The following is a 26517-nucleotide window of genomic DNA, read 5'->3' on the forward strand; positions in this document are numbered from 1 at the left end:
CCTGAAGTTGTCAATGTCATAGCTAAAGACTGGGAAAACACAACTCAAGAAAGGATGGCTGTGGGCAAAGCCAAGCAGCCTGGTTTAGCACCCCCTAGCGGAAGAAGGGGGCAATGTTTATGGTCCCTGCTTCTGGTTAGCCAAGGAACTTAACCGCTGGAATTCCGTGCAAGGTCATTTCTCTAAGCAGGAATCAACTCAAGCTCTGATCCTCCCTAATAGCATAACTATTTGCCACGCATCTAGCCAAGAGTTAGTTAATGCTGCTTCCACAGGGAAAGAGGCCGTGGTCAGACCAGCCTTTAATGAGCATCCCAGGGCCTGGCTAGACTTGGAGGGAGGGAGCATATTGAGATATTAGTCGAAGCTCCAAAACAATAGGTGCCTGCGCCCTCTAAGTAGCTCATGTGTTACAGATCTGACAAGTCTCATTGATTTAAATAGCTGGAGCACTGCTTGGATTTTAATCTCCTTCACCCTTATACCAAGGAAGTCGCTGTTTAAATGCTTTTACTTAATAATGTAAACACCTGTCACACGCCAGGGGCAAAGCTATTAGGGAGAAGGATTATTTAAAGCAACGCTCCTGAATACAACATTGCTATTATTGTCTTATCCTCAATTGCCAGGGTCTGAGCAATTTTTAAGATCAGAGACAGCAGCCAAGTCACCTAGTGCTCTGTCCCCTAACACCCAGACAGAATAGGCATCTGCTCAAATGCTGTCATCTGAATGCCATCAAATATCTGATCTTCCAAGAGTGTTGTATTCAGCGCATGTGTTTACCAAAGTCCCTTGTTAAAATGGAAAGCTGTTTCCATAGGGTGCTGTCTATTAGGCCTATTATCCTGGTAGCTACAAGGCACAGGAACTAAACCCTTTACAATTATTATCGCTTTTATATCTACAACAACCCTATGATTTAGTGCTGTTGTTAACCCCGTAATATGAAGAACAGAATGGGTAAGCAACTTTCTCAGGGACACACAGTATTTAGCAGAAAAAAGATTCAAACATAGGATTGGCTTCAGAGTATATGCTTTTAGGCACTATGCCATATTGTGTCTCACTACACACACACACCCCAAGGAGATACATATGGATATATAAATATTTTTTTGAGACAGGGTCTCACTTTGTCACCCAGGCCATGAACATGGCTCACTACAGCCTCGACCTCCTGGACTCAAGCAATCCTCCTGCCTCAGACTCCCAAGTAGCTGGGACTACATGTGAGCGCCCCCATGCCTGGCTAGTTTTTGAACTTTTTTGTAGAGACAGGGATTCACTATGTTGCCCAGGCTGGTCTCAAGCTCCTGAGCTCAAGCAATCCACTCGCCTCGGCCTCACAAAGTGCTGGGATTACAGGCGTGAACTACCGCACGTGGCCTTATATATAGGGGTGTGTGTGTGTGTGTGTGTGTGTGTGTGTGGCAGTCATTAGGACCCATTAGTTTACCACATAAGCCTGTCACATGGCAAGGTAAAAGCCTAGAGGAATGGCATAGAAGAGAGTAGAAGGGGGGAAACAAACAGAACCTAGAGGGTTAGTGGGTAGGAGAGCCTGAGGCTATGCCCTAAAGCCTGGACTGTGGTCTTTGGAACAGAATATGGGCATCAGGAGGCCTGGAGTTAGGACCTGCCAAGACCAGGGATGTGAGAGCACTGCCTATAACCTAGCTTGGAGGAAGGATTCTCCCTGCTTCCTCTCTCTCCCTTCCTTTACCCAAGCTGCTTCATCCATGAGGCACGCTTAAAGCCAAAGCACAAGCCCTTCCCTCACCCCACTTGCCATATATGTCTTCTGAATGCTCATCATAGCTACCAGTCTTGGCAAAACTCATGTCTTCTTGAGACCTGTCAATAGCACCTAAAGCCCTGATGTCATCTAACCAACTGTTGGTTAATGACATTGACCCTAAGCAGGAAGGCGTGCTAATGGAAAGTGTAGGCCGCAGTAGGCACTTGTCTTTATTCAAGTTACTGGTCAAATATTGTTGTGGTTTATTAAATTAAGACAACTACTCTCCCACAAACATATCTTAGTGATGAAAGCCAATCTCTATAACTTGGTTCCGGCACCTGAGTTCAACAGTAATTTGTTACAATACAAAACAAAAAAATAGAAAATGGTTCATTCATTCATTCATTCATCAAATAATCATTAAACTTCTTTTACATAAGGCACTGTTCTTAGTACCGTAGATGAATCAGAAAATAGGAGCATCACTATCTCTGCTCATGTGGAACTTTCAGTTCTATGGGAGACAGAAAGCAAATCAGCAAAGGGGGAAAATAATGTCAGGTGTTGAAAGAAAACACTCAGAGCAGTGTTTCTCCAAGAGTGATGCCCATCCTGGCAGCATCAGCATCAACTGAGAACTTGGTAAAACACAGAACTTCATGCTGCTTCCGGACCTGCTGAATCAAAAACTCTGGCCATGGGCCCCAGCAACCTTTGTTTTATCAGGCCTGCCAGGTGATTCTAATCTGTGCTAAGGCTGAGGAATCACTAGAATAGAAAGTGAGGGTGGAGAAGGGAGCATCTTTAGATAAGATAATCAGGAGAGGCTTTTCTGACATTCAAACTGAGACCTGAGGGATGAAAAGAAACATGCCTTGCAAGAGCCAAGAGAAAAAATATTCCGGGCACAAGGAACAACAGGTGCAAAGTCCTTAAGGCAGGGAAGAACTTGTTATGGTCGAGGAACAGAAGGGAGAGAAGTACGACCAGAGCACAGTTATTGAAAGGGAAGCTGATGGGTGCAGGGGTCAGATCATGCAAGGACTTAGAAACCTCAGTAAGGAGGATGAATTATAAACTCACATAAATGCCCTAATGAAGGGAACATGGTCCTATGAGAGCTTGTAGCACATGAACCCAACCTAGTTTGTGGGTCAGGAAGAGCTTTCCAGAGCTAATGATGTTTGAAGATAATTTTTTTTCTTAACTCTTATAAGTTCTTAGAACAGGCCCCTGTAACAAACAAACAAAAAAAATTAACGAGAGAAAAACAAACAGATGTTTGTTTGATGTACGTATATTTCATACATACATGGGAGAAACCCAGAGAATAAGAAACTTTCGAAGAAGTGGCTTTGAATACCAATTTATATAGTATCTTCAACAAGGAACAGTACGTTTTTAGATTTGTGACACAAAGGAAAAGAACTTTGAGTCCTTAGGGGCAGCAACTTTTGGAAAGGCAAATAATTGGCAGATAAAGGCTAGTTGGTGAAGCTTGTTAATGTAGGTTCCTCTGGTGCTTTCTCCAGGCATGTAAGGATCCAAAGTTGTCTTAAGTGGTTAATCTCTGTTTGCCTGGGGAGCAAGAGGAGGTGGGATGTCTTTTGTCTTCATAAATGTATGTCCTGATTTGAGGCAAATAGGGAAAGAGCAGGGTGCTTTCCTGCATGTGTTTCTCCTTATTTGCCGTCAGCTCAACAATCTTCATGCCAAAGAGGCATATTTTGGGGTGGCATATCCTGATCTCCCACAGTCAAGGGTAAGTTCAAGACAACTACCATCAGGCGCAAAGGCCCTAGATAGGAGAGAGCACAACACTGTCAAATGTTTCAATTGTGAAAGGCTTTGAAATAGGCAAAGTTGATTCCTGGATGTTCTAACACACCCTTCCTGGTTATTCTGTAGTGCTCATTGTCTTTGGCCTATTTTACAACTGCGGCAAGTTGTAGAAAACTGAGAGTAATGCAAATGATTCTTGTCCATAGAAACGCAAATTAATTTTGCCCAGTGGAATGCAATTGATTATTGTCCTAGGAATTTGGGTAGTTTTGCAACTATTAACAAATTCAGTTCAGCCTTTCCTGATTGTGTGTGTGTGTGTGTGTGTGTGTGTGTGTGTGTTCTGAATTCTTCTAACCAGTTGTGACATCTTACTGATTCGCTCATTAATTGGTGAACTAAAAAAATCTTTGACACATGTTCATTTTATAATCATACAAGAGTTATAATTTTACCCTTCAGAAAAATTATTCTTTAACAACATATACAAGGAATTACAAAGGGGCAGTATGGTACCAGATTGCCAGACAAAAATATAGGACACTCAGTTTGAATTCAGATAAATAATTTTTTTCTATAAATACGTTCCAAAAATCATACATACTAAAAAAGTTTTCAGTGTTCATCAGAAATTCAAACTTCCCTGGGCACCCTGTATTTCTTCTTGCTAAATCTGACAATGCTGCAGCATGGTCACCGTGGCACTGTGCTCCTTCTGTGGCCCCTATTGGCTTCTGGGTTTGGGAACAGAAAGAACCACCTTTTATTGGTCTTTGACTCCTTCTCAGAGGCAACATCAATGTATCTCCTCCTCAAATTTCAAACCAAATTTCATTTTGTGTTTTAAAAATAAATTAGCTTCAATTGTCTCCTTTATAAAGGGGCAGATGCAGCCAGGCTTTTCCCAAGGGTACTCCTTCTACCCTGTGTTACTCCATCACACAGAGCTTGAAAAGTTTCCGCCAATCCCACCAACGTGGAAACTGGTAACTTAGTGCTGTAAATCAGGGGTCCCCAGCCCCTGGTCCACAAACTGGTATGAGTTGGGAACAGGGCCCCACAGCAGGAAGTGAGCAGCATTACCACCTGAGCTCCGCCTCCTGTCGGATCAGCAGCTGCATTAGATTCTCATAGGGGCGCAAGCCCTATTGTGAATTGCTCATGCGAGGGATTTCGGTTGTGTTCTCCTTGTGAGAATCTAATGCGCTAATAGCTGATGATCTTGTCTGAGGTGGAACAGTTTCATCCCAAAACCATCTCCCACCCCTTCCGTGGAAATAAAATGTCTTCCATGAAACCAGTCCCTGGTGCCAAAAAGTTTAGGGATGGCTGCTGTGAAGCAACAGTTTTACTACACTGTAGTACAGTACTCTATTGCTTCTACCGAACCGATCAGCTGAACTAGATGAACAAGAACAACCAAACTGACCATTTTTTAAGTCAACAGACCAGTAGACTTGTTGCATTTCAGTACTCTTGGAAAAACTGCTGTCTTATTTCCTATCTGCCTATGAAAGACTTTCTTTCTGGCCCACGAGAGTGTGTGAGGTGCCATTTACTCTGAGGTCAGGGACAAATTAAAAAGACAGAGAAAAGAAAGGCAAGTTCCATGGATGATGCACAGTGAGATGTGAGAATGTCTCTGACCTCACATACATTCCCCCTTCTCATCCCCTCATCCCTCACTCTATCCAAAATTGCCTGTTTTTCCCCTAAAGTTTTGCAACTTTAGGATGAAGCTTTTCTATATTCAAGCCACCTATTAAAATGCAAATATTTCCCACAAGAATACCCTAACATCAGCTAACATTTTAGTAGGAATTGACTGACAGGACATAATATACAAACCACGCATGTGAGGAGAAACAGAATAGAAACAGAATAGGTGTGTGGTAAGGGATGTTGAGGGCAGGCAGGAAGGAAACCCCCAGAGAGAAGGAGGATATGTAAGAGGCCTGAAGACATGCTTTAGGCCTTACACCAATCTTGTAAAACAGTCTATAAAAATCTACGGAAAGATCATTTTAAATTCATGGCCAAATGCTTTTGATATTTCCTCTGCCTTTCCCTATAATGTGATATAAGATACCCCCAAAAGGAGATTTTCATGGTAACATATTGTTGACTGGGTAGGCTTCCCTGCAGACTGGCAGTAGAGACATACCTGCAAAATGGAGACTCCCCTCCCCAAAGGCAGTCTGATTGCCAGCAGAAGTTTGATCACACTCTCCCCAGCCCAGTTGGCTCTCAGAGGAATTATCATCACTTTCCGAATACACAAGATGATGAATGTGCCCAGCTCTTCCTGGGATGTAGGAGTGGGAGCCTGGCAGACAATTCTCTCCAGATTGAATAAATGCTGGGGGGCCCGGGGGAAGATCATTGTCCCCAGGAAGCATCCATCCCTCTTTAAGCAATGGCTGTGCACACCAACTTTGGATCCCAACTTCTGTAATATTTCTCTGTTATAAATTGGCAGGCACAGCATGTGGTCAAGGAGCCATTACAAGCCCTCTCAAACAATATTTTTTTTCCCAGAGACTTAATTTCTTAAAATGTGAGAGTGATTGTTCTGCGGAAAGTAGAACAGTGTCTTTTTGAGCCTGCCAGACAAAAACAAAACTAAACAAAACAAAAGGCAAAGTCTCTGAGAGGATAACAAGGCGAGCAGGCTTCCTTGTGTGCACCTGGAGGCCCTTCCTTCGGCGCTGTGGCTGCCTTAATGAGAACAGATGGCACCGTCGGGAGACGGGCTCGATATTATACGCCTCCCGTGTCCTCCTTCTGAAACTAGCTTTGAGCAGATCTTTTTTCACTGTGAATTGGCGCCGGTTGTTTAAGCAGTGGCCTAGCCATGTGCCAGAAAGCAGGATGTTCATACAGAAAGCAGGATGCTAATACCTTCACAGCTGCCTCTTGCAGAACTCAAAGCCTTTTATAACGGAGCAGGTAAAGTATTTGGAAGGCCCGCTTCAAGGATGGAGGAAGAGGCTGCCATGAGCAGCCCACAGAGAGTGACTCACCTAACCACTGTCAGAGAAGAAACCCCATCCCCCAGTCCCCACTCTGTGATTCTAGCTACCTAATGCCGCCTCGTGGCTACAGCCCGAGACCCTCCCCGTGCAGGGTCCAGAAGGTGGGAAGGCAAAGATTCCACCTGGAGCTTAGGAAGGTCTGAAGGGGCTGAACCTGAATGTGGTCACTCTGGCTGACCAGCCCCCATCCCCCAAGAGGTAGAAGTCACCACCTCTGTGCAGAAGCTGTTTCTCATCGCCTCATGCTTGTCTCCTGATCTGGGGCAGACTCAGGTAAGCTCCCACAGCGGTATCCACAGAATGAAGGCAGAGAGATCTCAACAGTAGGAAACTCTGGCATTTTAAACTCTGCATTTCAACATAAGTTGTTTTGTTGTCATCATAATTACCAAATTTAAATTACCTCTATTTTCGGGTCTCAGGAAGCCATAAAGAGAGAAAGCAAAGATTTTCACGCTGAGAAATGAGAAATGATGAGGAGAAGAGGCAACCTGTGGAGCCGAGACTTAAAGAGGGAATATGTTTCTGGAGTCAGCTGCAGCCGAGGTGTCTAAAAATGAAAGAAAAGGGGGCACTCGGTGAGTGGACAACACAAATGGAAAAGGAGTGGAGTTTGGAAAACAATCTTCCAGTTCCACCGGAGGCAAGGCCCAAATGAAGTTATCCAGAGGAATTTTTGCGTGGTGGTCAGGTGCAGGATTCTAAAATGAGCATAGAAACTGGAATCATGTTGTGGGTTTGTGTGTGTGTGTGTTTTTGTTTGTCTGTTTGTTTTTTGAGATGGAGTCTTGCTCTTGTCGCCCAGGCTGGAGTGCAGTGGCACGATCTCGGCTCACTGCAACCTCCACTTCCCAGGTTCAAGAGATTCTCTTGCCTCAGCCTCTCAACTGCAGGCACCCGCCACCATGCCCAGCCCATGTTGTTTTGTGTGCCTGACAGCAGTGTTCACGAAGGATGGGATAACCACTCAGAACTCAAGATTTCTCCTGCATCTTTACAAAATAATAAAAGCCAAAACCAGGAGGCGTAGGAGAAAAGACAACAATAATTAACCAGTGTGCCCTTTCAAATCATTAATTGACTAACTCGACTATAATATATAACAGAACACCATAATCCATTACATATCATGTAGTAAAGGAATATTCAAAGATTTGTGAAATGCTTCTAATGCAGTTTGAGTGACAAAGCAAGTCACAAAGCAGAATATGAAGTATGATTCCTAATTTTGCTTTTAAAATGCACCTACATACAAACATGATAAAGAAATAAATACACGTACATTCCACAATGGTTGCATTGGGATGAGAGAGTTATAGGTGATCTTTAACTTTCCTTTACATTTTTCTAAATTATATATCCTGCACCTTTTCTAAGCACAGAAAAAGAAATTAACATGTAATTTTACATTTCTAATATTTGTACAGGAAAGCCTCTCCCGTGAGCATTTCTGTGTGAAGGGACCCCAATAATCCCATGCATACCCATCCCCCAGCCTCATCCAGGGTGGAGCTCAGGCCCCACCTGCAGTATTATATCTTCATTCCCATTGTTCTTGAAAAATTAAGTCTCCTCAAGGGTTCTTAAAGCTTCTGTGGAGTTTTCAAAGGTTGAAATTATGCCTTAGTCCATAGTTCCATACCCCCAACATCAATAACCGTGTCTGACACAAAATAACTGTTCAATAAATGTTCAAGGATTGGATAAACAACCAACCCCAAATTCCCCAAGTGAGATTATCACATTTATTGCTTAGCCCCTCCTGTGTTAATAATATCAAGAGAAATGTCATAGCAGCAATACACAGTGCTGCTTTATTTCACTTCCTGTTTTTTGGGAGGTGCACTCGATCCCTGTGTCGTGTGAATCATCACATCCACACCTACCCCATATCACTGAGCAAAGACATGATCGCCAAGTTAAAAAGTGCCATGTCATGGAACCCCTAGTGAACCTGGACTGATTCAAGGGTGAAACCATGTTAAGTCTCTTGACCACTTGTACAATCTCATCCTCAGCCTTACGCTGGGCATGTGGGTCTGATCAAGGTTCTTGGCCCTGGGCATGTCTCCCCCAGGCAGCATGCTTTACATAAAGTAGCAATTCAGAATCTCAATCAGGATCACCAGGAAGCCAAGCCATCCAGTCTAATGAACGCTGACAAAGGGCCAGGCCCTGGGAAGACAAAGAGGAATGCTTACTGCCACATAGCTCTGCCAACCACTGGCCATGTGACGGAAGGACACTGGCAGGATGCCCAACAGCTGCTACCGGGTGAGCTGATATGAGTGAACCAAGAAAAGCATGGTCAAGCAGAGCCCACCAACTGATGTTACCACTGAAAATCCCCACACCCTCAGGCCCACTAATGCTATTCCAAGGAATTTATTCTACAGAAATACTTCCACATGTGCACAAAGGGATATGTAAACGTATACTGATCACAACAGTGTTTGTTTTAGCAAAAAAAAAAAAAAAAAATCACAAACAACTTATATGTCAAGTAAGACTAGATATATTATGAAATAGTATCCAGGTGTGAAAAGAATAGCTAAACCTCATCTAGCACTCATATAGCATATGTTGCAGGCTCTGTTGTAAATGTGTTACATGCGTTAACTCAGTCCTCCTAGCATCCTATGAGGTAGGTTACCGATATTAACCCCACTTTACAGGTGAAGAAACTGAGGCACGGAGCCATTAAGTCAGTTTCCCAGGATCACGCAGCTAATAAGTGAGGGATCCAGGATTCAGGACGGAGGTTGAATGGATCTAAACTCCACACCATTAACCACACATCATAAAATACCAAACGGAGCAGGACCTGAAGTCAGATGCGTGTCTAGTGCAACACATGTCCACCAGCAATAATGAGATCACTTTTAATATACTGGTATAGAAAGATAAACACAAGGTATTGTGAAGTGGAAAAAGTGAACTGCAAAACAGCACACACATTCCCATTTTTACTTTTTAAAAAGCTTGACAAAAATAAATGCTTAGACAAGAAACATCCGAAGGTGCTCCCCAGACTGCTGAAAGTGGTCTCCTCTGGAAAGGGACTGGAAAAGGAGTTAGAGAGGTTAGGGAAGCATCCTAATTGATCTCTGACTCTTCTACATTATTTGAATTTTATGAACATACATTCCTTCAGCAATTTTGAAAAGAGAAGAAAATTAACAAAGAAAAAAGCATAGCCCAGAGAAGGTAGATCAAGCAGAATGTGTGGGTAAGGCCAATTTAGGGGATCCAACCTCTGATATAGGGGTTTCCTTCACACACAAAAAGCAGACTCACAAAGTACACAACCTAAGTACCTGGGCCCCAGGTAGACGTGTTACGGGTCATCCGTGTGACCAGTGACATATCCCATTTCAGTTCCGGCTTGCCCAGCAGTTACTTGGCATATAGAACATTATGATTTTGTAGAAGGGCTTGGGGTTAGCAGTCAGAAGGTCTAGGTTAGAATTCCAGCCCTACCTCTCACAAGCTATATAACTTTGGGCCACTCAGCTCTTTGGGCCTCAGTTTTGTCTTCTGTAAAATATACATAGTAACATCTACCTCACAGTGTTGTTCTGAGATTAAATGAGAAGACATGCCAGTGTCAAGCTCAGTAGCCGTCACTTCACAGGCACGCAATTGACGTGAGCTAAAAATGACTCCAATTCAATGTTCTTGGGGTCTCCTGACCCCAATCCAGTGTTCTTTCCATTAACCCACATTGTCCTCCTCTCTGCTCATTGTCTGTGCTTGGACTGGAAGAGGCAAAGATGGGTTAGCCACTACAGAATGGGAGAAAATTTTTACAATCTACCCATCTGACAAAAGGCTGATACCCAGAATCTACAAAGAACTTACACAAATTTACAAGAAAAAATCAAACAACCCCATCAAAAAGTGGGCAAAGGATATGAACAGACACTTCTCAAAAGAAGACATTTATGCAACCAACAGACACATGAAAAAATGCTCATCATCACAGGCCATCAGAGAAATGCAAATCAAAAGCACAATGAAATACCATCTCACAGCAGTTAGAATGGCAATCTTTAAAAAGTCAGGAAACAACAGGTGCTGGAGAGGACGTGGAGAAATAGGAACACTTTTACACTGTTGGTGTGACTGTAAACTAGTTCAACCACTGTGGAAGTCAGTGTGGCGATTCCTCAAGGATCTAGAACTAGAAATACTATTTGACCCAGCCATCCCATTACTGGGTATATATCCAAAAGATTATAAATCATGCTGCTATAAAGACACATGTACACGTATGTTTATTGCGGCACTATTCACAATAGCAAAGACTTGGAACCAACCCAAATGTCCAACAATGGTAGACTGGATTAAGAAAATGTGGCACATATACACCATGGAATACTATGCAGCCATAAAAAGGGATGAGTTCATGTCCTTTGTAGGGACATGGATGAAGCTGGAAACCATCATTCTGGGCAAACTATCGCAAGGACAGAAAGCGAAACACCGCATGTTCTCACTCATAGGTGGGAATTGAACAATGAGAACACTTGGACACAGGGTGGGGAACATCACACACCGGGGCCTGTCGTGGGGTGGGGGGAAGGGGGAGGGATAGCATTAGGAAATATACCTAATGTAAATGACGAGTTAACGGGTGCAGCACACCAACATGGCACATGTATACATATGTAACGAACCTGCACGTTGTGCACATGTACCTTAGAACTTAAAGTATAATAATAATAATAAATAATTTAAAAAAAAAGATGGGTTAGCCAGATCACATCCATGTGGGGCCATGTTCAAAATGCCCTTGAATTTGTGCTCCTCAGACCTCTAACCCGTGATTACCGGGAAGCTTTTTCTTGAAAGAAGCTGCAAGCACTGGGAAATTCTGTTCCCAGGCTGAGGAATACATTTCAGAAAACTCAGTGGTTAATACTGTGCCCAACCAGGGCACCTCCTGACCAAGTTTTTGCAGTTGTCCCACTATGCCATGTGGCTTCGTTGTATGATATTGATGGAGTCCCTTAATCTTCCACCTCAATTTTCTCATCTGCAAAAATGCGGATGGTAAATAATCTGTGCCTGCTTTCTAACAAGGTTGTTGAGAAGATCAAATGATAGAGATAAACATCTATGACAGTTGACTAATTGTTCACCACTATCCATTCTTCTCTTCTTTCCCTTGGCAATAACACCCCAAACTCTAGCTAAACACACCCTGCTCAACTAGAGACTGCAGTTCCCAGCCTTTATTGCAGCTACATGTGGCCAAGCAACCAATTACCTGCCAGTGTGATGCAAAGAGAAGTGATAATCTTCCATTTTCAGGCCATGCCTTCATAAAGGTACTGTTGGTTCAACTTTCCCCTTTCCATTTTCCTTCAAATTGGAGGTTGGACGTGGTGGTAGTGAGTCATCTTCAACCCTAGATGGTAGTTGAACAAGATAGAAGGTATCTGGGTCCTGTACAAACTCATAAAGCAGAGCTGCCTACCACCTACCACCTTTGAACCACCTACCAGCTCAGACTTCTATGAGAGAAGAAATAATCCTCTTATTTTATTAAATCCACTGTTACTTTATTGTAATATCTAACCAATATGTTAACTATTGCAACATTCTATGACTATGTAAACTGCCATGCTAAGACTTTATACTGTGCTTATTGTTAATTACATCTGCCAGCTTGATTTAACAAGCCGTGTTGTCACATAGCAGTCACCATCTTATTCACAGGACCACAATTTCTGCTTCTGTAGGTCCCATAGGATACACAACTATTCATTCAGAGGTCTTACATTCATATGAGGCAAACTGTGAGGGTTTCTCCTAGCATCCCTCTGGCACAGTCCTTTCTGTTTCTATACTGAGAGTCCCTGGTAGCTTGCTTTCTTAAAGACTAAAACTTCTTCCGAACATTTGGAAGCTTAGCAAGGACCAGGTCACAGCCCCTGTGATAACTAGCCTCACATGTGATATTTTCCCCAACCCGACCTGGAGCAAACACTTTACCTTCTAAATAGTTTTCAGCCAAGCAAACTAAATATTTGAATTGAAACGTTTGCTGGAGTTGTTGTTTTTTAATGCAAACACACACACACATATGCACACACAGATGTACCTGCCATACCTGCTTTGGGGAAGGAGTGCAGAGAAAAATAAGTAAGGGGCAATGTTATCAAGGAAGTTTACCTCTTCTGTCTCATTTGTCAACATATCATCTTGCACTCTCTGAGCAGCCAATCTTGAAATATGTGCAGTTTCAGATCTACATGCTGTCCCACGCCTTGGGACTTATACAGTTTGCCATCCTCTTGCCTTTACCTATTAACTCGTACATTCTCTGGGTCTCAGTTTGAACATCCACCTTCCAACAAGGCTTTTCTAACCCTCCAAGACTGGCAAGAAGAAAAGGACTCCATTTCCCTTGTCATCACTCTTACTGCTCTGTGTCGTGATTTGTCTGTGTCTCCACCTGGATTATAAGCACCTAAAAAGTAGGAACTGGGCCTTATCTCTCTCTGTGTCTCTGATATCTAGTGTGGTGTCTGGCACAAAGTAGACACTCAATAATTTTTGCTGGATGAATGAAGGCAGCATGTCCCCATAAAAGCCCTAGTAGTTCTTGCTCCACAGAGAGCAAGCACGCCCTGGTAAATAAGCTGGCCCACTGGTAGGCCCACCCTATGTCTTCTAGGATGCCCAAACACAGTGTGATTCATGTACCAGTGGAGGTCTGGCTCCAGACCTTAAAGCTTTGGGAACAAAAACTTGCCCTGCTAAATGTGATGCTCAGAATCAGAAAAAAATCTGCCCAACTGGATTGCGTGATCCTGGCTCCCCGTCCGTCTGTGAGCATATTGAGAAAGGAAGGTATCCCTTTAAAGCAAAGTGCATCCCACCTACTCTTCCGGGGTGGTAGTGGCCCTGTTAGAGATTTACTCTGACATGTTTAAGCACCATGGAATGGTGCTTACTGATTGCATTGCAACTGGATGCCAGATGATCAGACTTTTCCAACAAGAATGGCCCCAGTGGGTAGTGGTTTTGCCAATGTGCTACTTTAATGACTATTCATATCAGCTCTAGGCTCAAAGGTCCCAGGTTACGTCTCTATCTACTCCGGTGTTTATTTAGTGCTCAGTGTTAGGATGAGTAATAAGCCCCTTAGCTTTGTGACAGATTGTTCTTTAAACATGAGACCCATCAGCACTCTGCTCTTGAGCTCCTGCTAAGCAGAGAAGATTCCCAGGGAGTAACTCCTCAGCCCCACGGGAGTTTCTGAAATGTGAAATTGGAGGTCGGTGGCAGCATAAACAAATCTAAAAACAGCTCTTGTGAAAAATCTGCTCTACGGTGTAGGACCCATTTCTGTTAGCGCTGATTGAGACCTTCCATGGGTCCTGGATCCCTCCCACAGAGGTTAGTGGGAGGTAGAAAGAAATGTGAATTTAGCGCTTGTCTTTGACTCAAAAACACCAAATTTGGAAACAAGTAATACTTCGATTGGGTTTTGTTTGGTTTTTTAAATCCTAAGGTATCTGCTTTCTCAGGGCAATATTAAAAAAATTTTTAATTAAAATAAATAACTAAATAAATCCTAGGGTATGTTTTTCTACCCCTCCAAAAGACAAAAATAGATATACTCTCTTACCCTTTTATTAGTGGTGGAGAAAGTGAGGCATAGAGAAGTCGATAGCCTGAACTCTGCGGTAGGGGCTACCTGGTAAGTCAGGAAGAGCAGTGAGGATTCTGGAGCCCAGAACAGGTCCTGACCACTTGCTCATGTGCCTGACAAAGTGCCTGGCATCTAATAAATAGGCGTACCATAAATGTTTATTGATGAATGAATGAATTTGTTAATGACAGAATGAAATTGACTAAACCAATGTCTCTCATATTTGAGTAATATAAGAAATAATTTTGGTCTCTCTTTTGGAGAAATAATAGTCTTTCGGTGCCAGAAATTGTCTGTAAAACCCCTGAATAATATGGTCATAAAAAAAAAAAGTAAATTCACCACTAGGCAACATGGAAGAACCCCATCTCTACAAAAATTACAAAAACTAGCTGGGCATGGTGGTGTGCGCCTGTATTCCCAGCCACTGGGGAGGCTGAGGTGGGAGGATTGCTTGAGCCTGGAAGATTAAGGCTGAAGTGAGCAGAGATCACACCGCTGCACTCCAGTCTGGGTGACAGAGCAAAACCCTGTCTCAAAAAAATTAAAATTAAAGTTACATAAATAAATAAATAAATAAGAAAATGCCTCTCCATAGCAAATTATCATTATAAAAAATAATTTCTGTATTTATAACTGATAAAATGTTTTATTATTATTGACAGATGAACACAATTTTTTAAAGTTCTCACAGAATTCATAGACCTCAAGTAACACCAGCAAACCCGTTTGAGAAAGACCAGCCCAGATTGTAAGCCCTCGACTGAAGGCAGGGCATAGTACTGGATTTCATCCTCAGCACCTTGACCTGGTCGCCCTTCTCTGACTATTTGAGGTTGATGATGGTGATATGACTATGGCCAGCCTCCTGTCCTACACAGGAAAGGACAACCTGCAATGCCAACCGGGGACTGGTAAGCACCATAGGAGTGCTCAGGCACTCAGGGTGACAGCAGACAGCACTGCAGCCACCCAAAGCTCGAGTCCAGCTGGGTGATCAGAAAAGCTTCCATAGTGGACGTGGAAGGTGAGCTGGGTCCAGGAATATAAAAAAGACTTTGTGGCACAAAGAACAAAGAGGAGGGCTTTACCATTAAGAAAGGGAAATATTTTCCTTTCCTGTTGATTTGCTGCCTCCTCTCAAATTGGATTTACCAACAAAGACAGGCCCTAAGGACATGCATCAGAAGTCCCTTCAAGCCTCAGAGGACTGGATGGGTTTTGAGTAATGCCCAGCTAGGCAGGACACACTAGAAAGATAATTGAAAATCTAAAGAAACTCTGATTCATCCATGAAAAAAAAGCACGCCAGGGAGCCAAAAGAAAATTACTCTTTTCTACCACCTTCTGTCTCCTTTCTCTTCACTTCTGAGTATGAAAACTACTTTAGGCCACCCAGATCCTGCTCTCAAAATCTGAAGTTTGTCACTAATGATCTGAAACTCCCCTTTCCATGTTTTCTCAGGTCTTAACCCAAGCCCCCACACTCCTGCATAGCAGGTCCTTGAGGTCCACTACTGTGTCTTCTTCATTTTTTTTTCAATGTTATACTGCCAATCACATCTATGCATTCAATAAATATTTGCTTTAAAAGACATTCTTTGGTCAGGCACAGTGGCTCATGCCTGTAATCCCAGCAATGTGGACGGCCAAGGTGAGCAGAACACTTGAGCCCAGGAGTTCAAGGTCAGCCTCGGCAACTTAATGTGACTCAGTCTCTACAAAAAATTTTGAAATTAGCCTAGCATGGTGACATGCACCTATAGTCCCAGCCACTCAGGAGGCTGAGGCAGGGAGGATCACTTGAGCCCAGGAGGTCAAGGCTGCAATGAACCATGATTGCACCACTGCACTCCAGCTTGGGTGACAGAGCAAGACCCTGTCTCAAATATATATATATATATATATATATATATATATATATATATATATATATATATAGTTTTAGAGTTATAGTTACAGTTATAGTCTAGCAAAAAAAAAATCCAGAGTTCTGTTGCCCAATCTCTTCTCAGTTGTCAAAACTTATTTCTAAGAAGCTGACAAACTCAGCCACATTAAGATTTAACTAATACCACTTGGTACGTTGCCCTACCCAGTGGCATTTTAAATCCCATGTAAGTAGGATTTTAGGTATATTCAGAAACAGAATTGGGACACAGGTCAAGGCTAAAGAGGAGGTGTTCTTTGTTTCTAAGCAAATAGGTATAACTTACTAAGCTGATGTTGAGGATGGTTCTTATCAAAAAGATGAAGTGAGATTCTGGCATACTCAGAGAAGGGCCATAATGTTGGTCCTGTCATCATAGATAGGAATGATAAAGAACAGCCTTTAAAAAAAAAAAAAGTAAAGGAAAAACTACAATCTATAGCCTAGGAACACTTATTAAGATGAGATTTAACCAAAGACTATAAAATCTTAAATGGTAGATAATAAGGTCAAGCCAAGTTACTATTTTCAGCTTGGAACAGATGACGAGACAGGAGGACATAAATGGAAATTAAAAGAAAAGGGATTCAGAACAGATCAGAAGGTTACCAAGAATAATCAATGGCTGAAATGACTTTCTGGACTCATTCACTTGTGCTGAAAATATTGGGTCATTGAAAAAGTAATGAGATGATATTCTTGGGAAATGGAATAGTTAAAATGAATGAGTCCAGATGGATCCGAAGACTTTAATCATTCTAAAGAGAAATGCTGGCTGGGACTCTCTCTCTCCCAAACCAAGTTAAAATTTCATTCTAGGGAGAAAGCTAGGTATAGGATAAGAGACCTTCGTGTTTTACATTCCATGGGTGTTTGCAGGTCCTTGGAAGTTATAATGGTATTTAATATCAAGGGGTTTTTATGACTGGTGCCTCCTACAGGAACTTAACAAGAAAAACGAGCAAGATGGCCACTACAGACAAAGGAGCCTTGGAGTTCATTCTCATCCAGGCTCCCATCCAAAGCCAAAATCTTCCCAGTGCTCCCACTAGTCTCACATCTTCTGATGCATAATTCCAGGAACAGGACAATTCAGAGGCAGCCTAATCTACTGCTGGACAGCTCTAATTGTTAGATGGCTAGAATTGTTTCTGGCAGGATCTGGCCTCCCAGTTTCCCCACTGAGTCTAATTACGTCCTTCAGAGCTATAACCCGTGTGTCTATTTCCACTTCTACAGGGTGACCCAACAAACAGTTAAAAGCAATTCAATCTCAGCTTTCTCTTTGCCAAGATAAACATTCCCATTTCCCTCATACGACATGTTTTTCAGATTCTCTGCTTTTCCGACCACCATCCTTGGAAAGATCTAAATGTTTAATCATGCATGTGTGCACACACACACACACACAAACACACACACACAAAGTGGAGGGTCCCAAATTGAATATGTTTCCCCAGATGAAGCTAAGAAGTGTGTCAACTACCTTATTTGATCTAGAAACAGCTACTCTGTTGATACAGCCAAATAATATTAGCAATAACCATTATTTATTACAACCGACTACATGCTAGACACTGGACTAGCCACTTTGTATACATTATTTCTAATCTTAACCATGGCCCATTTTAATATTCCCATGATATAGATGAAAATATTGAAATTTACAGAGAAAATAACTTGCTCAAGGTCACAGAGCTGGAAAATAGCTAAGCAGGGATTCAAATTCAGCTGTCTTGACACTAAAGCTGTCACTCTTCCAGTAGATCATACCATCTAATAGTTTCTTAATGACTACCTCCCTGTTTTTTTCATTTGTACTCATGGTCAACCAAAATCCCTAGACTTCTTTCGTCTTCACAGGTGTTAAGGCTTTGTACCCAGCAGGGGAGTAAAGTACTTTGCAAGGTAGTGGCATTCATCCCAAGGTATGCCAGGAGAGAGAGGCTGGTCCCAGGCCAGGTGAGGTACAGGTCTGTGACCCCAGGATAGGCCATCCATGCTCCAAACCCTAATCTGAGCAGCCATACAGCCAATGCAGCCCATCATCAAGGGGTCTCAGGAAGACCTCATAGGGAGAGTGGAGCAGGAACACAGCCTCAGAAGTACAAAATATTGACTATGAGAATGTCAAACTAATCCAAGTTTCTACATAGATGTATTAGTCCATTCTCATGGGTAATTTATCCAGAAAACAGGTTTAATTAACTCACAGTTCTGCATGGCTGGGGAGGCCTTGGGAAACTTACAATCATGGTGGAAGGGGAAGCAGGCACATCTTCCCCGGGAGCGGGTGAAAGAGCAGCGTGCATAGGAGGAACTGTCAAACACTTACAAAACCATCAGATCTCGGGAGAACTCACTCACTATCACGAGAACAGCATAGGGAAAACCACCCCCATGATCCAATCACCTCCCACCAGGTCCCACCCTTGACACATGTGGATTATGGGGATTACAACTGGAGATGAGATTTGGATGGGGACAAACAGCCTAACAATAGTAATGGAGTTCCCGCCCCCCGGCTCCACAAGTGTATAAAACCACGAGGAGAATAAAGCTAGTCTTTGCTTACCTGGCTCAGACCCCATGATGTAGAAAAGGATGAAAAACAGGAAAACTGTAAGTATGCAAAAGATATAGACAGGCTGGGCATGGTGGCTCAGGCCTGTAATCCCAGCACTTTGGGAGGCAGAAGCGGGCAGATCACTGAGATCAGAAGTTCAAGACCAGCCTGGCTAACATGATGAAACCCCGTCTCTACGAAAAATACAAAAATTAACTGGATGTGGTGGTGCAAGCCTGTCATCCCAGCTACTTGGGAGTCTGAGACATCAGAATCACTTGAACGTGGGAGGCGGAGGTTGCAGTGAGCTGAGTTCACACCACTGCACTCCAGCCTGAGCGACACAGCGAGACTCCATCTCAAAAAAAAAAAAAAAGATACAGACAGAAGGGAGCAAGGCCTATGCTTGTAAGACCTGACCTGTGGTGCAGAAAAGGATTAACACTGGAGGCTTGGAGTGCCCAAACCCTGCACATTCCAAAAAAAGGAACTGGCCCTTGACCAGCTCCTGGGGGATAACCTGTCAGACTTTGGAATATCCTGTCTGAAAAAAAGCGTGTCTTTGTATACCTGGATCCCTAAGCCACAACAGATAGTTTATGCTAACAAGGTGATGTGTGGCAAATCCTTGGTTTGATTCACCCGACCATGCTCCATCAGTTTGACCTCTGGGGAAGCTGCAGCCTTAGCAGCTAAGGTCAGCCACATAAGTGTTCTTTTCCTATGTGACTTACCCCTCATAGAAACCCTGAACACCAAGACTCAAATTGGCAATACTTTATGCATGTTGCCACACATCAGTGCTGGGGGGATTAAGTGGTATCCATGTGACCCCACTGGGTGACAACATCTGGAAGCTTCTGTCTAATTTCTCCTTGACTCTACTCTGTATATCTTTTTTCTTTGTTGATTTTAATCTGTATCTTTTGCTCTATAAACCATAACTGTGAGTATAACAGCTTTTCTGCGTTCTCTGAATCCTTCTAGTGAATCATCAAACCTGAGGGTGGACTTGGGGACCCTACACACACTTCCCAATGGCAGCCTTTGGGAAGGGGTGGCTGTGAATGGCAGCCTTGTTGGAGGACTTAGAACTCAGAGAGAGTTAGAGCCCAGAATGGAGGTTAACTCCAAACCTCCTTCTCTGTGGCTATACAGAACTCTTGTATTACAGACCCAGTGGCCCCTCACTGGTACCAAGGGAGAGCCAAATCTGCCTGCCAGGGATGGGGTTGTCATTTGAAACAAATAGGACGGATCTAAGTAAACTTATTGGCAGGATCTATAGTTCTAATTGTGAAAGTAATACATATTTGTTGTCAGAAATCTGAACAACAAAACAAAATAAAAAAGAAAACAGTCCATTGGAATCCCACCACTCAAAGGTAGGCATGGCTAATATTGTGGTGTAGTTCTTAATAGTCAATTTCTTTTTCATGAATATGTAGCAGTATCCCCAATGAGACAGAATTTTAAACTTTTAGCAAGAAAATCTGCAAGTTAAAAGTTGCCAGCCACTTCCATGTCTAACAAGTCATCCTGGGACACATTTTTTTGTTCTGGAAACAATCACCCAGGCAGTTTCTTTTAGCTTTGCAAATTTAAGGCAGAGGCGCTCATCGACCAAAGGCAGGAATGTTAGTCACAGGCAATGTTTTTTCTCAGCTCCCCATTTGTTCCCCAGGATACCAAGGCCAAATGTCACTGGGAAGTACTAAATAGTTGAGCCCATTTGAGAGGGGGCCTAGAAGCCTCCTAGGAGAAAACAAATCAAGACTCCCAACTACTTCTCCTTAGGTTCACTCGTTTCCAAACATCTCTGATAAGCTCAGTGGGTCCTCTGCAGGAGCCTGGATTACTAAATTGTTGGTGTTAGTGGGGAGGTGTTGTAGGTATAGCACATTGCCAAGGCTGGAACCTTCTACCGCAGCAGCCACTGCAGCCCCATGGGCATGGTTTGAGAATCGTATATATGAGGACAAACTAAGAGGTTGAAACATTGAGAACCCAGAGCCGTGCTGGCATAAGACAGTGAGAAGAGGTCTCTTCCCAGCACCGTAGGAACTATCCCCTGACCAGCTGTGACAGCACAGACAGTGATAGCTCAAGGCTGTGTGGACAGCTGCTTTTAGCAGGCACTGGTGTTAGGGAACAGCAAATGCAGCCCACGGCAGACCCATCATATTTTCCAGTGCTGTCTCTACAAGGGATTTGGGAGTATCACTGATCCTTTAACCTGAATAAACTGGGACTGTGGAACCTTAAATGTATCACAGAAAGGAAAACACTGGGAAAGAGAGACGAGCATGTTAATGCTGATAAATCTGTGCATGCTACCATCCTGCAAACTGGTGAAAGCTGTTGGCTACCCAGCCTTGGGCCATTCCTGTCTGCGCTGTCACCGCTGGTCAGGGGATGGTTCTCATGGTGCTGGGAAGAGGAAATCAATGACTCAGTTCAGTGGAGACATGTGACCATTTCATTTTTTTTTTTTTTTTTTGAGACGGTGTCTCACTCTGTCACCAGGCTGGAGTGCAGTGGCGCAACCTCGGCTCACTGCAAGCTCTGCCTCCCAGGTTCAAGTCATTTTTCTGCCTCAGCCTCCCGAGTAGCTGGGACTACAGGTGCATGCCACCATTCCCAGCTAATTTCTTGTATCTTTAGTAGAGACAGCGTTTCACCATGTTGGCCAGAATGGCCTCCATCTCTTGACCTCATGATCCACCTGCCTCAGTCTCCCAAAGTGCTGGGGTTACAGGCGTGAGCTGCCGCACCTGGCCACATGTGACCATTTCTTACACCCCAAGTTGAAGCAGAAGACATAAGCAACACAAAAATACAAATACACACAATTTGCAACAAAATGGTATTAAACGGCATAATGCTATATGTTTTTCCCCACTTAATATTATCTATCAAGCATTTTCTAATGACATTAAACATATTTGTAAACATAATACCACTAGGTAATGACAATAGCTAAAACTGATGTAGCGGTTATTTAGTATCTACTATGTGAGGCAGTATTATTAACCCCATATGCTAGATAAGAAAACTGAGGCACAAAAAGGTTACATAACTTGTCCAATGACCTACGGCTAGTAAAAGAAGCTAGCATTTGAACCCAAGTAAACTTCAGTGCTAATGTTCTCATTTTTTTTAACACATCGCATATTTAATCATTTTCCTACAGTTGCATATTTCTTCTTTCCCATGTTTTCACTGCTATAAATATGCAGTGATAAGCATCCTTATACACAAAGCTTTGCAAGTCAATTAAAACTTTTAACATAAATGTAGAACTTTACATTTGTTTAATTCCATCACTTTTAATTTAGACCTGCAAGATTGTCTTAAATCTTGATTCTGCAATTCAAATGTTCCACTTGTCCTCTCAGCTTTGCATCATTCAGATTTAACTGACCTATTCTTCTAAACAAATACTTTATCTAAAGCTTGACCTGGACAGGAAAAGATCCAATGGCTTGGCTCCTGTCTCTCTCACTAGCTCATCTCAGTCTTCTTTTGATGCCCCGTCACACAGTCTTCCAGTTCCTCAACCATACCATGTTCTTTCAGGCCACGGGGCCTTTGCACATTCTGCTCCTTCTCCTGCAACCCCCTCCTCTCACCTGGTAAATTCCCAGTAGTGCTCTGCATCTTAGCCAAAGCCGAGGCCAGGGGGAGTTATTTGTTATACACTTTCACCGAACTATATTCTTTTCCTTCCAAATGGGAAATTTATGCACTAGGTCATGAAATCATCTGATTAATAGCTGTCTCTCTCCCTCAACAACAGACTCTATGATAGCAGGGGCCATGCCTACTTCCTGCCCATGTTATCCTTAGCACCAAAGCTGTACAGTTGGCCCTCTGTATCTACCGGTTTTGCATGCATGGATTCAACCAGCTGCTAATAAAGACCCAGTGACACCGAAGGCCAGCTGTACGTACATATTTTCCATTCTTGGTTGGTGAATCTACCAAATGGCCAACTGTTCTATGCCATTTTATGTAAGGGACTTGAGCATTTGTGGATTTGGTACCCTCGGTATGGTGGAACCAATCCCTGAGGCTGAAGAGGACAGACTAAACTGGGCCCTTGGAGACATTTAATGAATGTTTGCTGGATGGATGAATGAATGAATGAATGCAGCACCCTGTAGCTCAGTAGTAGAACCATGACCCTCCGTGCTAATGGTGAGCATGCACGGATTCATCAGCCCTCCTTGAGGACAATGCTTCAATCAGTTAAAATGTATAGCCTGCCTGTTCTTCTCTAAGCCCCAGGATATTGCTAGAAAGTTTATCAGCTGCAGCTGAGTTCAGGCGATGTGACTGACCTCCTCTGCTCTCTCCTCTTTCCAGGGATCTTCTATTCAGTCTGCAGTTGTCCTTCCAAAGGCAGCTAATATAAGACTCCCTGATTAAAAGCTTCTGTGGCTTCACAGTGTCCTCAGGATCAAGTCCAAGCTCCTAATCTTGACATTCAAGGTCCTTCACATTCTGGCCCTTGCCTCCTTTTTCCCTGTCATCTGCTGCCACTGACACCCCCAACCCCAACCCCAACCCCATATGCATACAACAAAGATACTCCACAGTACTAAAAGTCTTCCTATACACCATGCACTTGTATTCTTTTGACACTTTGCTCTCTTTCCCTAGAATGCAAATCTCTCTTCTCTGTCTGACAAACTCCTACTCATCCTTCAAGGTCCAGCTCAAAAGTCACCTCCCCTTTTGAAGTTCTCCCTGGCTCCTTCCCACCCTCATCAAAGGCGGAGTTAATTTTCCCTTCTCCTGTATTCATGTGGCATTTTGAACTTAATTCTATGTTAGTGCCCGTGCTATGTTCAAGTGCCTGTGTTCCCTGAGGATCTCCTTGAAGGTAGGCATCTTATCTTACTCAGTTTTATTTCTCACCTCAGCCCTTCCCATAAAATAAGCATTCCATAAATACTTGACAGGGTTTGTCTTTTGGTATTATCCCATTCCACAAGTCTAGTGACACTTGCAAAAAGCATTTGACTTTTGGAGTCATGGCTGACCAACCTGCTAAGATCCAGCAATAGGTGGGATGTGGGGATTTTCAGGAAGGGGAGTGGTAAGTTCATGGGAATGTGGAATTTAACTTCTCTGCTTCCCCGACCACCACAACAGCCACTAACCTCCCAACTCTGTCAGCCCAGTGGAGCTGCCTGCTAAACCTTGCTGATTCTGTCAGCAGCCCGTCTTCCCTTTCCTTCCTTTTCATGTCCTCTGCTTCTTCATGAATTAGCTACAGTTCTGCACTGGCTCAAGATGAAGGGGCTATGGACAGAATATAGAAAAACCTTCATAGGCCAAGCACAGTGGTTCACACCTGCAATCCCAGTGCTTTGGGAGGCCGAGGTGGAAGGATCACTTGAAGTCAGGAGTTCGAGACCAGCCTGGACAACATAGCAAGGCTGTCTCTAAAAAATAATAATAATAATAATAATAATAATAATAATAATAATTTAAAAAGTTTAAAAAGAAAAACCTTCCAAAATTAAGAGACTGTTGAGTTTCTTGAGGAACGAAACAGAGCTTTCTGGGGCACTCTGGCCCTCTCCACTACCTCTGTCTGCTCTGTCCTCCTCCTACCTCAGCCTGCTCCCTCAGGCAACTCATCTTTTACACACCCCTTTGTCTACAGATTCTTCGCTGAGCTCTCCATATTTTCACCAGACAATTCTTTTCAACATTCCAGTCCCAAAATCTCAAAAGACTCTGATTGGCCCATTCCCACGCATTTTTGTGCCTTAAGGTAGGTCTCCTGTCCAGGTCTAAACAGAGGGAGCTAGCAAAGGAGGTTTTGGTCCTGTGGCCTGGCATGGTTTCCTCAGCAGAAGAGGGGAATGGGGGGAAAGGTTAAGTTTGGTGACTGCATCTCTAGGTAAGCACTAAAAACTTTTTTTTTTTTTTTTTTTTACCTTGAAGAAGGCTTCAGAGAGAAACACCAGCTGGCTGGAAGCAAAGCACTTGTCATTCAAAGCATTTCTAGACAGAAGACAACCTTGACTACCATCCTCAATGAAATAGCAGCTCTTAGACTGGCTGCTTTCTAAGCGTTATTTCCAAGCAGTCCCTATTGGCCTGGCAAAATGAAGAAATGGGTCTGTAGCTCAAAAGATAAACTTAGACTGGAGATTAAAATGTGGTTGTCGTCAAGACAAGGCAGTGAAGAGGGTGGCGGTGGGTTTGCGAGGGTGCGCAGAGTGAGTCTTAGAAGAACAAATAATCCTGGGATCAGGGACGTTTAAAGGATTGGCAAAGGAAGAAAATTCCTGAAAAACGGAAAGTAACAGCCAGGGAGACAGAAGTCTCAGAACCAGAACCTAGCCAAGGTGGGACAGAGTTTGAAGGGAGAGAGCGCCAGTTCTAGAAAGATCAAATAAGAAAAGGGTGAGCTTCAAGAAGTGAAGGGCCAGGCGTGGAAGAGGCCATCGGGAGCCCCGTGCAGTATCCCCCATAGTCGGGAAGAGGCAATGCCTCCGGCGCAGACATTTGCGGGTCCCAAGGTCACGCGTAGGACGCGGACCGGGAAGGACAGCCCCGCCGCCTTCCCGCGCCGGCTCCTGCGCAGCGTGTGACGACGGTGCCCTCTGCCGGCGACAGTGGGCATCACACTGCACGCGGAGCCCCTCCGCTCGGGGAACCCGAGCATGAGCGGCTGGCAGGCGCGGGAGTCTCTAAAAATAAAGCTCACTACACGAAAGGAGTCGGGAGAGGACACCACGGGGATGGGGACGTTTATCCTCCTCTGCACTTCTCCTTGGTCAAGTGAACTGGACCAATTTTATCCAAAGCAACGGTTACGCCTGGAGCCACAAAAACTCCTAAGTCCGAGTCAGCCCCATGCTGTGGATTGAGACTCGTCGTGACCCGCCAGGTGCGGACCATCTGGAGATGGCGCGGCATAGTAGGCATCAGGGAGGCGCCGGTACCTGAGCCTCACCGCTGAGCCCAGGAAAGGGGGAGAGGGAAAAATGAGACGCAAGCTGGGAGAGGACGCATCGGCTGCACAATGCTGCCATCTACCGGACTCGTCCGGGAATGCTCTGCCTGCCGCGCGCTCGCCGGGCTAGCCCCAGCCCTGGACTGCAGGGGCGCCGCGTGCAACTCAACAGCACAAGGCGCTGTCATTAGTGGTGGGTTTTCAGGCACAGCAACACTGGGAATCACTGACTCACGCAGCAGCTCAGGAAAATAAGCAGTTGTTTTGTGTTTTGAGGTTCTGGAAATTAGTAATGAATTTTTTCATCTTAAAACAATAAAGAAGCTTCTAGAAAGAGAAACACTACCATGGGCAAATGAAAGATAGTCTCCAATAAGTGTGAAAATAAAAAGCAGACCAGTCTTTGGGGTCTGGGATGGTGCGGGTGGCAGGCTTTGGGTCAAAGTCACTTTGGGTCTTAAATCTGTCAGCTCCTCTGGGTTGTTTCCTCATCTGTAATATCACAGTAAAGTGGGCCTCCAGGAATGTTTTGAGGATCAGATACGATGATCCTTGAAAAGAGCTTGGAGAAGGATAAAATTATATGTCATCACTGGATGTGATCAAATGCAAACTCTTCTTCCAAGTTAGGGTTGACTAAGCAAGATCTCCCACATCTAGGATTTTTTGGTGTTGAGAGGACTATTAGTGTATCTCAAGTCTATTTTTCCAGGTAGTGTTTTCAATAAAACCTGACTTTTTTTAAGGCTTCTCCCATACCACCCCCAGGGATGTTGTGAAGAATTAAATCAGTTTCATTAAAAGCTCACCTCTGT

General features: G+C 43.7%; 1 long non-coding RNA gene across 2 annotated transcripts in view; it reads right to left on the minus strand.

Moving 5' to 3' along the window:
• The window catches only part of LOC107974312 (uncharacterized), a 46761-nt gene that overhangs the window by 14167 nt on the left and 6077 nt on the right, over window positions 1–26517 (minus strand). The window contains exon 1 of one of the 2 annotated variants that reach the window (XR_010156601.1): window positions 11834–11970. The exons of the other annotated variant lie outside the window; for it this stretch is intronic. This is a non-coding gene — a long non-coding RNA (uncharacterized LOC107974312). Of the gene's footprint in view, window positions 1–11833; window positions 11971–26517 lie in introns of those variants that run through there. 2 annotated transcript variants of the gene reach the window in all.

This window comes from Pan troglodytes, chromosome 3 (genome assembly GCF_028858775.2).
Source record: "Pan troglodytes isolate AG18354 chromosome 3, NHGRI_mPanTro3-v2.0_pri, whole genome shotgun sequence".
Classification (NCBI taxonomy): domain Eukaryota; kingdom Metazoa; phylum Chordata; class Mammalia; order Primates; family Hominidae; genus Pan; species Pan troglodytes.